Consider the following 13220-nt stretch of genomic DNA (forward strand, 5'->3'; position numbering starts at 1 on the left):
TTTGTCATGAACAAATCATGCCAAACCAACGTAATTTTCTTCTTTGACAGAATTACTGATCTGTGGCTAGGTGGGAAGCAGTAGAAGTGATACACCTAGATTTTAGTCAGGCTTTTGACACAGTTCTGCATGACATTCCCATAAGAAAACTACGGAAATGTGGTCTAGATTAAATTGTTATAAGGTGGGTGCACAACTGGTAGAAAGACTGTACTCAAAGAGTTGTTATCAATGGCTTTCTGTCAGACTGGGAGGGCATAGCTAGTGGGATCCCGCAGGGGTCAGTCCTGGGTCTGGTACTATTCATTATTTTCATTAATGACTTGGATAATAGTGTGGAGAATATGCTAATAAAATTTGCAGATGACACCAAACTGGGAAGGGTTGCAAGCATTTTGAGAGATAAATTTAAAATTCAAAATAACCTTGACAAATTGGAGCATTGGTCTGAATTAAGCAAGATGATATTCAATAGAGACAAGAGCAAAGTACTTCCCTTAGAAATGAAAAATCAAATGTACAACTACAAAATGAGGAATAACTGCCTAGGTGTTAGTACTGCTGAAAAGGACCTGGGGGTTATAGTGGAATATGAGTTTTCAATGTGATGCAGCTGCAAAAAAGGCTAATATGATTCTGGGGTGTATTAACAGGACCATTGTCTGTAAGACACAGAAGGTAATTGTCCAGCTCTGCTTGGCACTTGTGAGTCCTCAGTTTGAGTACTGTGTCTAATTTTGGGCACCACAATTTAGGAAAGATGTGGACAAATTGGAAAGAGTCCAGGGGAGCAACAAAAATGATAAAAGGTTCAGAAAACCTGACTTACGAGGAAAGGTTGAAAAAACTGGGCTTGTTTAGTCTTGAGAAAAGACTGAGGGGCGACATGATGACAGTCTTCCAATATGTTTAGGGCTGACATAAAGAGGATGGGGATCAATTGTTCTCTATGTCCACTGACAGTAGGAGAAGAAGCAATAGGCTTAATCTGCAGCAAGGGAGAATTAGGCCAGATATTAGGGAAACTTTCTAACTCTAAAGGTAGTTAAGCTATGGAATAGGCTTCCAAGGGAGGTCATGGATTCCCCATCATTGAAGGCTTTTCAAAACAAGTTGGACAAACACCTGTCAGGGATGCTGTAGGTTTATTTGGTCCTGCCACAGCCCAGGGGGCTGGACTTGATTACTTTTTTGGTGTCCCTTCCAACCATACATTTCTATGATTCTATGATTAAACATTTTGAAATCTTCAGATACTATGGTAATATGTGGCATATAAGCACGGTATATAGCTGGTATGATAACTACACTTGATATAACGAAAGATTTTCAACTCTACTGCTAATCTTAAACTCTTGTGTTCAGGAAATCTTAAGTGTGTTTTCCATTTTTTCATCTTTAAAGAAGGACCCAACACTATTTAAATCTTTCCATTTGACTGAAATAAAGATCCTAACAAAGTTCCTTATAAAAGCACATTAAGTGACTTTTCCCTAAGCTTTTATGTGTATTTTATAATCACAATATCTTCTTAGGCTACAAAAGCTTTAAAGAAAATCTGATCTAAATATGTTAAATGAAACAATTTGGTTCTTACTATTGTTCAACCATACAATGGGACTCCAATGAGACAGGAGAAATGGCACTGAAAAATACTAATGATACTGATCTTCTGATTATCCTAAAAAGTATTCCTGTGTTTAACTTTCCCATCTCTTTGGACAGAGAATCATAACACATACTAAGGCTTGTAAAACTTCTAGAACTCAAGAGACAGCTAGTGCCATAGATTTGATGATGTGTTAGTCAAAACTTGACATTTTTCTAGGGTAGCAAGAAGGATAATTTAGGCTTTTTGCCCTTAATTTCCACATTCCTATAAACACAAAAATGATTTGTTTAAACAGTATTGTTACAAAATACACTGCAAGTCTTTTAAAATCCAATTTTTGAGAAGCCCCGTGGGGCAGTAGTTTTTGTTGTCAAAAATCACTCTTCAGTTTAGTATTTAAGAGCTGGGTGCAACCAAACAAAGTGTGTTTTAATATGGCCAAATATAAAGCCACGCATGTAAGGACAAAGAATGTAGGCTATTTTGGGAGACTCTATTCTGGGAAGCAGTGACTCTGAAAAAAATAACTTGGGGGTCAAAGTGGATAATCAGATGAACATGAGCTCCCAGTGTGATGCTAAAAGTGCTAATATGGTCCTTGAATGTATAAACAGGGAATACCAAGGAGGAGGATATATTTTCCTCTGTATTTAGCATTGTTACTGGAATACTGAATCCAGTTCTTTTGTCCACAGTTCAAGATGGATGTTGATAAAATGGAGGAAGTTCATAGAAGAACTGTGAGACAGATTAAGGGTTTGGAAAACACTCCTTTTAGTGAAAGAGTGAGGGTAATTAACCATAAAACAACATACTTAGAGATGTGATGGAGTCACCATCACTTAAAGTGTTTAAGTTAAGACTGGATATCTTTTTATAGGATATGCTGTAGCTCAAACAGGAATTAATTCAGGATAGTTCTACAGCCTTGTTATGTGGGAAGTCAAACTAAATGGCCACAATGGTCCCTTCTGGTCTTATTATCTGTGAAAGACTGTAAAGATCATCAGAACTGCCACAATCCTAGCCATGTGGAAAGCATACAGAACACCGATAACTAACCGTTGTTCAACATTGGGGTAGCTAACCTCTGGAATGTGGATGTTTAAAAGGGTATTAATATTACTGTAGGGTTCATCTCTTTGGGATTTCATTTTGCATATCCAATTACTGGGCTTTTTGTCAACTCTCTACAAAAGCATTGCAAGAATTCTGTTTTGAGTAATCTTCAGAACATTATGTCAACCATACAGTATATGGTATTTTATACACACACTCTATGGTTGATATAAAGCTTTGCAGATTATTCAAAAGAATTTTTGCAACAATTTCTTACACTAGAGAGCTGACATATATTAATTTCCAAATTACGTCTTCAGTTTTGAACTAAAGGAGAATTTTTATTAATATAGAGCCTATGACATTTGGGAATACAGTTCTGGTTCCTTTGATTAAATCACAGCTATTTACTCACACGCTAACACATTGCAATGTTGTGATGCTGTATAATTAAGGATGGTCATTTATATAATTGATATTATCACTGTTATTCATTGCAACAAATCTTGTACAAGTTATATCGTGTAAGGTGTCAATGGAAAAGTTACAATCTATCGAGCATGATTATCCTGATTAAACCCATGAATCACCTTTGTATCTAATGTTATGAATATGGGCTATGTATTTGTATCTCCAACATGTGTTTTGTTCCTGGGTGACACCCTCAGATAGATTTACATCAGGGCTAGACAGCTATGTGTTGATAAAGGACACTCCACTCTCACAATGGGCCATTGAAGACACTCATCCTGCCCAATAGCTCTTCCAGTGGACAATGTTCCCTCTAATTTTTGACAGGCCGTGTGTGCAAAAATTTTCTTCTGTGCAAATTTTTGTGTGCACGGTGTTTCACCGGGTGGGCGGGGTTTAGGATCTGTGTCTGTGTGCAGACGTGCACAGCTTAGAGGGAACAGTGCCCGTGGATGCCTCACACAGCGAGGAGCCAATGGCCACCACCTGTGATTCAGCAAACCACGTAAAGACATGTGATATGCTCATGTGACTCTGGACTGCATCTTGGGCCAGTAACTTTCCACTGACAGGTGCTGTGGGCTTTGTTTGGGACAGTAACGTTCCATGCACATAGCAAGGGATATAAATAGACACCTGAGACACCTCCATTTTCCCTCTTTCCTGCTCCAATTCTCTGGATTGTGGATTTACAACTAAAGGAAGTATTTTGAACTATGGACTGAGGTTCTTCTAATCTTTTGGAGGTGACCAGAGAGACTTTTGCAAGCCAGCCGTCTATTCCATGGCTGCTACAAACCTGATATAAAGACTTTGCAATCATGTGTATGCATGTGATCTATTAACCATTTATAACTCTCTCTATTTCTTTTATTAATAAATCTTTAGTTAGTTTACTAAGGAATGACTGACAGCATGCTATTTGGGCAAGATCTGAGATTCAGACTGGTCTGGAGATAAGTGTCTGATTATTTGGGATTAGTAAAAGCCCCTTATATGGTGAAATGGGCTTTCTATAACTTCTCACTATAGTATGTTGGGTTGCCTGGATGGGCTGAAATGCCTAAAGGGGATTGTGTTTGGCTTCTGGTTAACCAATGCAGAAACTCTTTTGTTACTGGTTTGATTAATCTAATTATAGAATAAACCTAGTTTGGGGGATTGTCTCCCTTATTTCTTGCAGTCTATCCTGAGTATAGCAGTCTCAGTGTGGTCTATCCCAGACACATGAATGGAAGCTCACTGAGCTGCATTATACTTTCCTAGTAATCATAGCCTTGGAACTTAATCTATATTATTGTTATGAAGAATTATAAGTTAGTACACCAAAATATGTTAAATGGACCTGGAAGAAAAATTATATTTTGTAAACATTTAGAAGGAAACAAAAAGGTCTTTTTTTTTGTTTTGATGAAAAAAATCAGAACTAATGTTTGTTTCTTCTGGTGGACAAAAAATCTCTCTCTCTCTCATTGATTTATTGTTTCCTCTAGAAAAAGGGGAAAAAAGAAAAGAAAAAAGGGAGAGAGGGCACTTCTTAAAAATGGGAAAATGATTGAGAAAGCAGGAACCATTAATGCTCCAATAACATGTGGCATGAGCCAACCAGAGCACAGCACAGAGATTGCTCTAGTGGGACTAAAAGACAATCTCCTCATGACCGTGGACATAGAAAATATGTCCTTGCTCATGCTGTTGGATGTTCCTTTAGCATTTGACACAGCAGACCAGAAGGTGTTACTAACTTGCCAACATGACATAGCAGGTTTAGATGACCCAGTACGACAGTGGCTCCAATTGTTCCCCTCCTGCATGACTCAAAGAGTGGTGGTGAGCAATTGCTCCTCCTCTTCACAGGCCTTCACCTGCTTGCTTCCCCAGGGATTCATACTATCCCCACGTCTCTTGAATGTCTGCATCAGATCGCTGGGAGAGCCAGTGAGATGCCATGAGTTCAGCTGTCCACAGTATGCCAAGCACACTCAACAATATAGCTTATTTCCAACCAAAGCAACCACCACCCCAGCTAAAATGCCAGAATGCTTACAGGAAATTAGCTCTTGAATGAAAGTGGCTCAACCTGAATCCAGGCAAGACCAAAGTGATGCTGGTCAGAAAGGGGAAGTTGTTTAAAAAGTTGACCAAGAAGTTGTCTCAGCCTTCCATCGAAGGCATAGAGCTCCCATTTGTTGAAGCAGTTCAAAGCCTCAAAGTCCTGTTTGATTCCTCGCTAAGCTTGGATAATCAGGGAGCATTATTTTCCAAAAAAGCCTTTTTTCACTTCCAGCTTGCTAGGAAACACCATCACTCCCTACTGGACAAAGACCTGGCCACAGTAATCCATGCATGTGTCACCTCCAGGCAGGATTACTGTAGCTCACTGTATCTTTGTTGCTACTGTGTAGAGTCTATCTTCAAAACATAAAACCAAATGTGATGGCCTCCATCTTGGCAGACAAACCAGAGTCTGTCAGACTGAAAAGCATGAGCTGCTGCAGCTTAGGCTAAAGAGCCAAGACTCCTAAGATGGGGCTGTAAAAGACTCAGATCCTGAATGGATTAGGCACAGAGGGGGACCTGGAATACACACTCACCAGCCAGTAACACCAAGAAAAAGATGAGATGCTACTAACACATCCATCACTCATTCCATTGTGCCTAGAGTCAAAGGAACCAAATACAGTGGAGAACCTTACAATTAATTTCTGTAGAAGGGTATTTAATGGTGAGTTCCAGCCTCCAGACTTACTCTTTCAACCATTTATGCATCAGAGATATTTTACACATATGAGTAGACCCACTGAATTAAATAGGCCTGGTCACATGCATAAAGTCACCCATAGTTAACCCAATCTTTTAAATCTTTTGATTGAGCTGGCTGTTCAGTTTCCCCCTCTATTCAGTGTTACTTTAGGGTGGTGTTTTAAGTTTTTGTTTGTTTGTTTTGTTTTTCAAGACAGAATAACATTTTACAAAATGTAAAACAATAGCAAAAGGAAGTCATATGGGCTCATAGCTCTGCTGGCTTTTCATAATGGAAATAGCAAATAAATACTGTAAAATACTAAATCTAGCTCCCACCCAAAGGGGATGTGTAAACCTGCACTTGTTTTGATCCCTAGAGGGGAAAGGAACAAGCTAAGCCTGATATGACTTTTTTAACTTGACTGTTTGAAAATGCTTAGAATAGATCTTTTTTAACTTGGCTGTTTTGACCAACATCACACTCTCAAATGCCTGACCTCTTAGTTTTCTAATGTAGCTTCTCCTTTGGATGCATTTTGTGGTTTGGAACAGTTTTCACTTTGTTTGCAAATATAAATAACTGACTGATGAGTCTGTGTGTAATCATGTCATCCTAAGAGAAAAATACTTATCTTAACAGATTTTTTTTAATGAATACAGAACTGCATTTGGGATTAAAACCAAATTGGGTTTGAATAAAATGAGAACTTTTCCCACAAACTCAAACCAAACAGTTTTTTTAAGGTTTGAAAAAGTTTTCTGAACATTTAGTTCCAAACCCCCTCACGCCTCTCCCCCCTCCCTCTCCAGTAATTCCTGGTTTTGGCTACAAAATGGAAATATCATGGGACAAGGCTGTTCTCACAGCACATTTCCAACCTCAACAAAAGCCTTCTAGCACTGGCTATCGCACGATCATGCAAAATTCTCAGATTGATTTCCAGTCTAAAGAAGCAAATATGTCGTTGAATAAACAACAGAATAATTATTCAGAAATAATAGAAAGTTCAAACCCCATCCCCACCCCCAGTTTGAACCAGTATCCTTCTGTATCACACACAGTCATTTTTCTTTTTGTTGTCATCATTAGGTAAAAACTAAATGGTCTACTCATGTGAATAAGGCAAGCAAGATTCAGCCAAGATCTTTGACCTATTTTCTGAGGTCAACCACTATCAGCAAATTTTCAGGCGCTAATCCAGCCTCCAGAGGGCATTCATAAAGCCCTCTGAATGTAACAGGATTCTGATGAAATTGCAACAGAAAAAAATAACAACAATTATTGAATGAGGTCAACAGATGTCAAACAAAACACGTTTGCTGCTTCCTGCCAGATTCGACATGTGTGCAAAATTAAAACAATACATCAGAATTCAGTAACTCTAGAACAAATCCTGAATCCCACATTCAGCTATTACTCAAGAAATAATCCAATGAGGCCAAATCCTGAGGTTCTGACCATTTTACTCAGTCCCTACTCCAGTAGGCTTCAATTGATGCCCACCTGAGTAAGGACTGAATGAAAACGTACCACGAACCACAGCATTTGGCTCCTTGACTTCAACAAGACGAAATAAATGTTTTCCTTATCTTTTTGGCTCTCTACAATGACAATGAGAGCATATTTGTTGGGGTCTTTTTAATTTGATTTTTTGTTTTTCACATGGAATGTTAGAGTATTTTCCCCCTAAATAAAACATATCTAAAAATATGACTACTCCCTCTATATGTCCATAAATCTTATTCCTGACCGGCCCAGAAGGGTATGCTAGGTGAGAAGATGTGTCCAGTGGACCAGTTCTCTACAATTGTAACCCACACACCTCCTGGGAGAGAAAACCTTTTGTAGTGATAATCACCCATTTTTTCATGGTTTGTGTGTATAAAACATCGTCTGTATTTTCCACAGTATGCATCTGATGAAGTGAGCTGTAGCTCCTGAAAGCTTATGCTCAAATAAATTGGTTAGTCTCTAAGGTGCCACAAGTACTCCTTTTCTTTTTGCAAATACAGACTAACACGGCTGTTATTCTGAAAACTGTGTCAGAATTCACTTAAAAATATCAAATACATAAGAATACTGCAGGCTCTGAAGACATTTAGGAAGGATGCAAAATTTCACCTGCTGCAATTTAACTTGTTATGAAACTTGTGGGCCTCACAGGAAAGTTCATCTAAATTCAGATGCAAATTACTTCCGACGTAAATACATATACCTTGCAGTAAGCTGCTGAACTTCCATCTGTCAGGTTTAGAATAAAAATGGACACTGAGTATGATATGACAAGTAAAAATGTGCACTGAACAGGAGCTTGAGTTGTTTAAGTACAGACTTGTGCACAGCAAGAGCTTCTACTTGAAGATACTGAGGGAATGGGGTGGGAAACATTCAGAAATGCTGTAATTTGATAATATTGTAACAGAGTTATTGTGCTGGGCAAGTGGGTGTTTTTGGCACACCCAGAGACAGAACCTAATGGGTGTGGCTCCTCCCATATGGCAAGTACTCTTATTTCAGGAAGTAACCCCGAGAGGAAGTTCAGGGCTGGGGTTGGCTGCTTTCTGCCTGAGGGAGACAACAAAACTGTTTGTACCAGGAAGGGAGCTACTTGTGTACCCCTTTTCAGCAGATGGGGTTCTGTTGTTTAACTGAGCTTGTACCAGTGTCATTATTCCAGGGACTCTGCCTGGATGTATTAACCCACCAGTAAGTAGACCTCAAGGCCATTTAACAATATCACACACTGAACCTATTTTATTTAAATGAAGGACCAAATTAACCCAAGGTCCCCAGTGGTAGAAATCCTCTACTGGGCGGAGAAGGGGAAGGGAAGCACAGAATTGTCGCGTTACAAGACACCTACTCCTCCATTCCAACAGACGACCCCATGTCATCCATCACAGATCCAAGAGTGGTACTGTAGCAAAGGGTTCCTATTGGGGTCCAGCAGGCTGGACCAGTGCATGAAGGTGAAATTTGGTTTTAAGTATAAAGAATATGCATCGAAAAAGAGAAACACAATATTTTAAGCCCCTGCAAAAGATTGTATGAAGTCAGCTTCAAGCTGAAATACAACAAATCAGACTCTACAAGTTTCCTACAATGGTATCCAAATTCCCATCTAAATGCTGCGGTCCCTGAAACTGATGATTAAGTCTTTTACAATCTAATATGCCACAGGCCGAGCATAGGGAAAAAAATTATTTTCAATAGACAGAGTTGATGATGCCAAGGAACTGTACCACTGTAACAGTCGCTTCATAGGACTGACATTTTGAAGTGGCACCAGAACTACTGGATATATCAAGAGCCTGAACTGCTTCACTGATATCTGAGTGTTTGAACATTTCATCCATGGTAAAATAGTACTGATGTACTAATTGGGAAGAAAGAGAGAGAATTCCACCAAACCTTGCCCACTTTTAGAACCAAACATTTCTGATGCTCTGAAATGTCTAGATAAATGGTTTTTATTTTTACACTTCCAATCCCTATGAAGGACTGGAACCATAACACCACAAAAATGATGTTTCTGGCTAGTACTGGAAAGGTAAATGCCAGAACCGTCACAAGGAATACTTGTTTTCAAGGGTGCCAGCCCAAACTAGAGACACAAGAGCCTAAGCTAATCTGGATAAGCATTCAGACTCTTAGATGCTTATCTGAACAGAACCTGAATTCTGAATCTTTTGAATGGAGCTGTTTTAATACAGAATAATATTAATGTTTTGGCATTATTTAATGAATATATTACTCAACAAAGATTGTTCAACCATCTCTTTTTGAGACTTGCCCACCAGTAGGTAAAATTTTACCTCTTTCGGCAGTACCAACATCAACGTTACCTTTATCATCAGCATTTTGCTGAACAATAAGGAGTCGGTTTTTTGTCTGTTTGTTTTTATTTGTGGGGGTGGGGAAGGCAGGGGGCCAGTTGCAGCTGAAAATTGCTTCTTGTTTTGGGGAAGTTGGAAGTTAAGAAACAAAAAAGTTTCTAGTTTTTTTTTCACAGAGTTTTAAAAACACCATGCATTTATTTCTGCTAGTTATGTTGGCAACAAGAGGGTTTTTTCCCCACAGGCTGCAGAATCTGTAAAATGCAGTATATTGTGATTTAGGAGTTCTAGATTTTTGTTTCACAGTTATCCTGGTAGCTAGTTCACATTTCTCGGCCCAGAAAAACTGTTCAGATGAAGATCTCAGGCATGTGTCTGTTGCGTAAAACACACATGCTTTTTAAACACCCCGAGTTTGTGTTGAGCTACTGACCTCCATTGTATCCCAACTTCAATTCAGATTAGTTTAAACAAGCTTTCCACCTGCACAACCTCCCCCTTTTACTGCCAGTGTAATGCACCCTTCCCAGAGGAGGCTGACATTATAAATCACCAAAGACCGTATGCTGCTGCTGCCAGCATTAAAGGGGTCTGGCACTATGCATTTGAGGAGTAACGAGGGAAATGGAATGGCCCACACACATTAGAGAAGGAGAAACCAGAACACAGCTTCAAAGTGTAAAAAGAGCTGTATCTAATAAAGTATTTAAATACAGGCGCATTAGATTCAGATATGGAGCTGTAATTTGTCATTAGCTGTGACCATGAGGAAAGCAACAGATAACATGTGTGTTTATACATGTATGTGTGTGCATGCACAGACAGAGCCCCCCCGCCCCAAATATAAGAAATATATCAGAATATAACAGCATACTCTAAAATAAACTCACAGATATATTTAATAATCTGTAAGGTTAAGAATAACAAACTGTGGGCCAAATCCTGAAGCACTTACTCTGGCAAAACGTCTATTGAAATTAATGGGCTAAAATCTAAGATAAAATCCCACTGAGGTTGCAGGTTCTCAGCGCAGCACAGAACTTGTCTCAACAGAAATTTTACCTGAATAAGGCTCTTAGGAGTTGGCCATGACCAGTAGTTATGGTGTCTTTTAACTCCTCTCTCTTCCGACTGGTCTCAGGCTAACTGTGTTCTGTTGCAGCTCTCCATTGTGCCTGAGCTCTGCGTTTGCTACAGCTCTCTCCCTACTCTTAAGGAGACTGATGGGCTTTTACCTTCCTGGAACACCTCCTCTTAGTTGGCAGTTGTTCTGGTTCCCATCTATACCCCAGCCAGTTCATATCCAGCTTCAAATCACCCAGTGCATGTGTCAAGGTTCCTCCCCCACTCTGAACTCTAGGGTACAGATGTGGGGACCTGCATGAAAAACCTCCTAAGCTTATCTTTACCAGCTTAGGTCAAAACTTCCCCAAGGTACAAAATATTACCCCCGTTATCCTTGGAATGGCCGCTACCACCACCAAACTAATACTGGTTACTGGGGAAGAGCTGTTTGGACGCGTCCTTCCCCCCAAAATACTTCCCAAAACCTTGCACCCCACTTCCTGGACAAGGTTTGGTAAAAAGCCTCACCAATTTGCCTAGGTGACTACAGACCCAGACCCTTGGATCTTAAGAACAATGAACAATCCTCCCAACACTTGCACCCCCCCTTTCCTGGGAAATGTTGGATATAAAGCCTCACCAATTTGCATAGGTGACCACAAACCCAAACCCTTGGATCTGAGAACAATGAAAAAGCATTCAGTGTTTTACAAGAAGACTTTTAATAAAAAATAGAAGTAAATAGAAATAAAGAAATCCCCCTGTAAAATCAGGATGGTATATATCTTACAGGGTAGTTAGATTCAAAAACATAGAGAACCCCTCTAGGCAAAACCTTAAGTTACAAAAAAGATACACAGACAGAAATAGTTATTCTATTCAGCACAATTCTTTTCTCAGCCATTTAAAGAAATCATAATCTAACACATACCTAGCTAGATTACTTACTAAAAGTTCTAAGACTCCATTCCTGTTCTGTCCCCGGCCAAGACGACTACAGACAGACACAGACCCTTTGTTTCTCTCCCTCCTCCCAGCTTTTGAAAGTATCTTGTCTCCTCATTGGTCATTTTGGTCAGGTGCCAGCGAGGTTACCTTTAGCTTCTTAACCCTTTACAGGTGAGAGGAGCTTTCCCCTGGCCAGGAGGGATTTCAAAGGGGTTTACCCTTCCCTTTATATTTATGACAGCATGCAACTCAAAATGTTATCTATATCACCCTTTGAGAAACTAAGTGGGAGAGATAGTAGGCCAGTTTCTACCCTCACATACGTACACTCAACTCTAGTGATGTAGATGGTTTATGTAGGTGCCTAGAATACAATTGCTCTGGGCAAACCAACCATTGTTTCTGAAATGGTGCTGAACACGGCTTGGTCATGTTGACTCTTGCAGATAACCCATGACCTGCAAGGGCTATTCTAGATGCATTTTTTGATGTGATTACAAGTTTGGGTGATAAAGGTAATAGTGTTGATGTAGTATATTTAGACTTCTGTAAGGCATTTGAGTGGGTGCCACACATCATTTTGATTAAAAAAAAACTAGTATGATATAAAATTAACATGGCACACATTAAATGGCTTAAAAACTGGCTAACTGACAGCTCTCAAAATGTAACTGTGAAAGGGGAATTGTCATCCAGAGGGCCTGTTTCTATTGGGGTCCCACAGGGTTTGGTTCTCTGCCCTACCCTATTAAACGTCTTTCTCAAGACAGAACAAGGGGTAATGGTCTCAAGTTGCAGTGGGGGAGGTTTAGGTTGGATATTAGAAAAAACTTTTTCACTAGGAGGGTGATGAAACACTGGAATGCGTTACCTAGGGAGGTGGTGGAATCTCTTTCCTTTGAGGTTTTTAAGGTCAGGCTTGACAAAGCCCTGGCTGGGATGATTTAGTTGGGATTGGTCCTGCTTTGAGCAGGGGGTTGGACTAGATGACCTCCTTAGGTCCCTTTCAACCCTGATATTCTATGATTCTATGATTCAATGACCTAGAAGAAAACAAAATCATCAATGATAAAGTTTGTGGATGACACAAAAAATTGGAGAACTGGTAAATAATGAAGAGGACAGGTCACTGATTCAGAGCAATCTATATCACTTGGTAAACTGGGTGCAAGCACATAATATGCATTTTAGTGTGGCTAAATGTAAATGTATACATTTAGGAACAAAGAATGTATACCATACTTACAGGATGGGGAACTCTAACATGGGAAGCAGTAACTATCTCTCCTTTAGTATTGCACTGGAAACCTTTGAATAGCATGGAAGAGAAGTAGAAGTAACAGGTGTCATAAAGCTCTATAAGTGTGCCAGAACTGAAGCTGTCATAGCATCATTCATGATGACAAAGATTTTGACCATGAAATAATTCTCCTTTTTCTGTGTGGACTAGTCCTAAACCAAAGTCACTTGATGAAACAAATAA

This window comes from Lepidochelys kempii, chromosome 3 (genome assembly GCF_965140285.1).
Source record: "Lepidochelys kempii isolate rLepKem1 chromosome 3, rLepKem1.hap1, whole genome shotgun sequence".
Taxonomy (NCBI): domain Eukaryota; kingdom Metazoa; phylum Chordata; order Testudines; family Cheloniidae; genus Lepidochelys; species Lepidochelys kempii.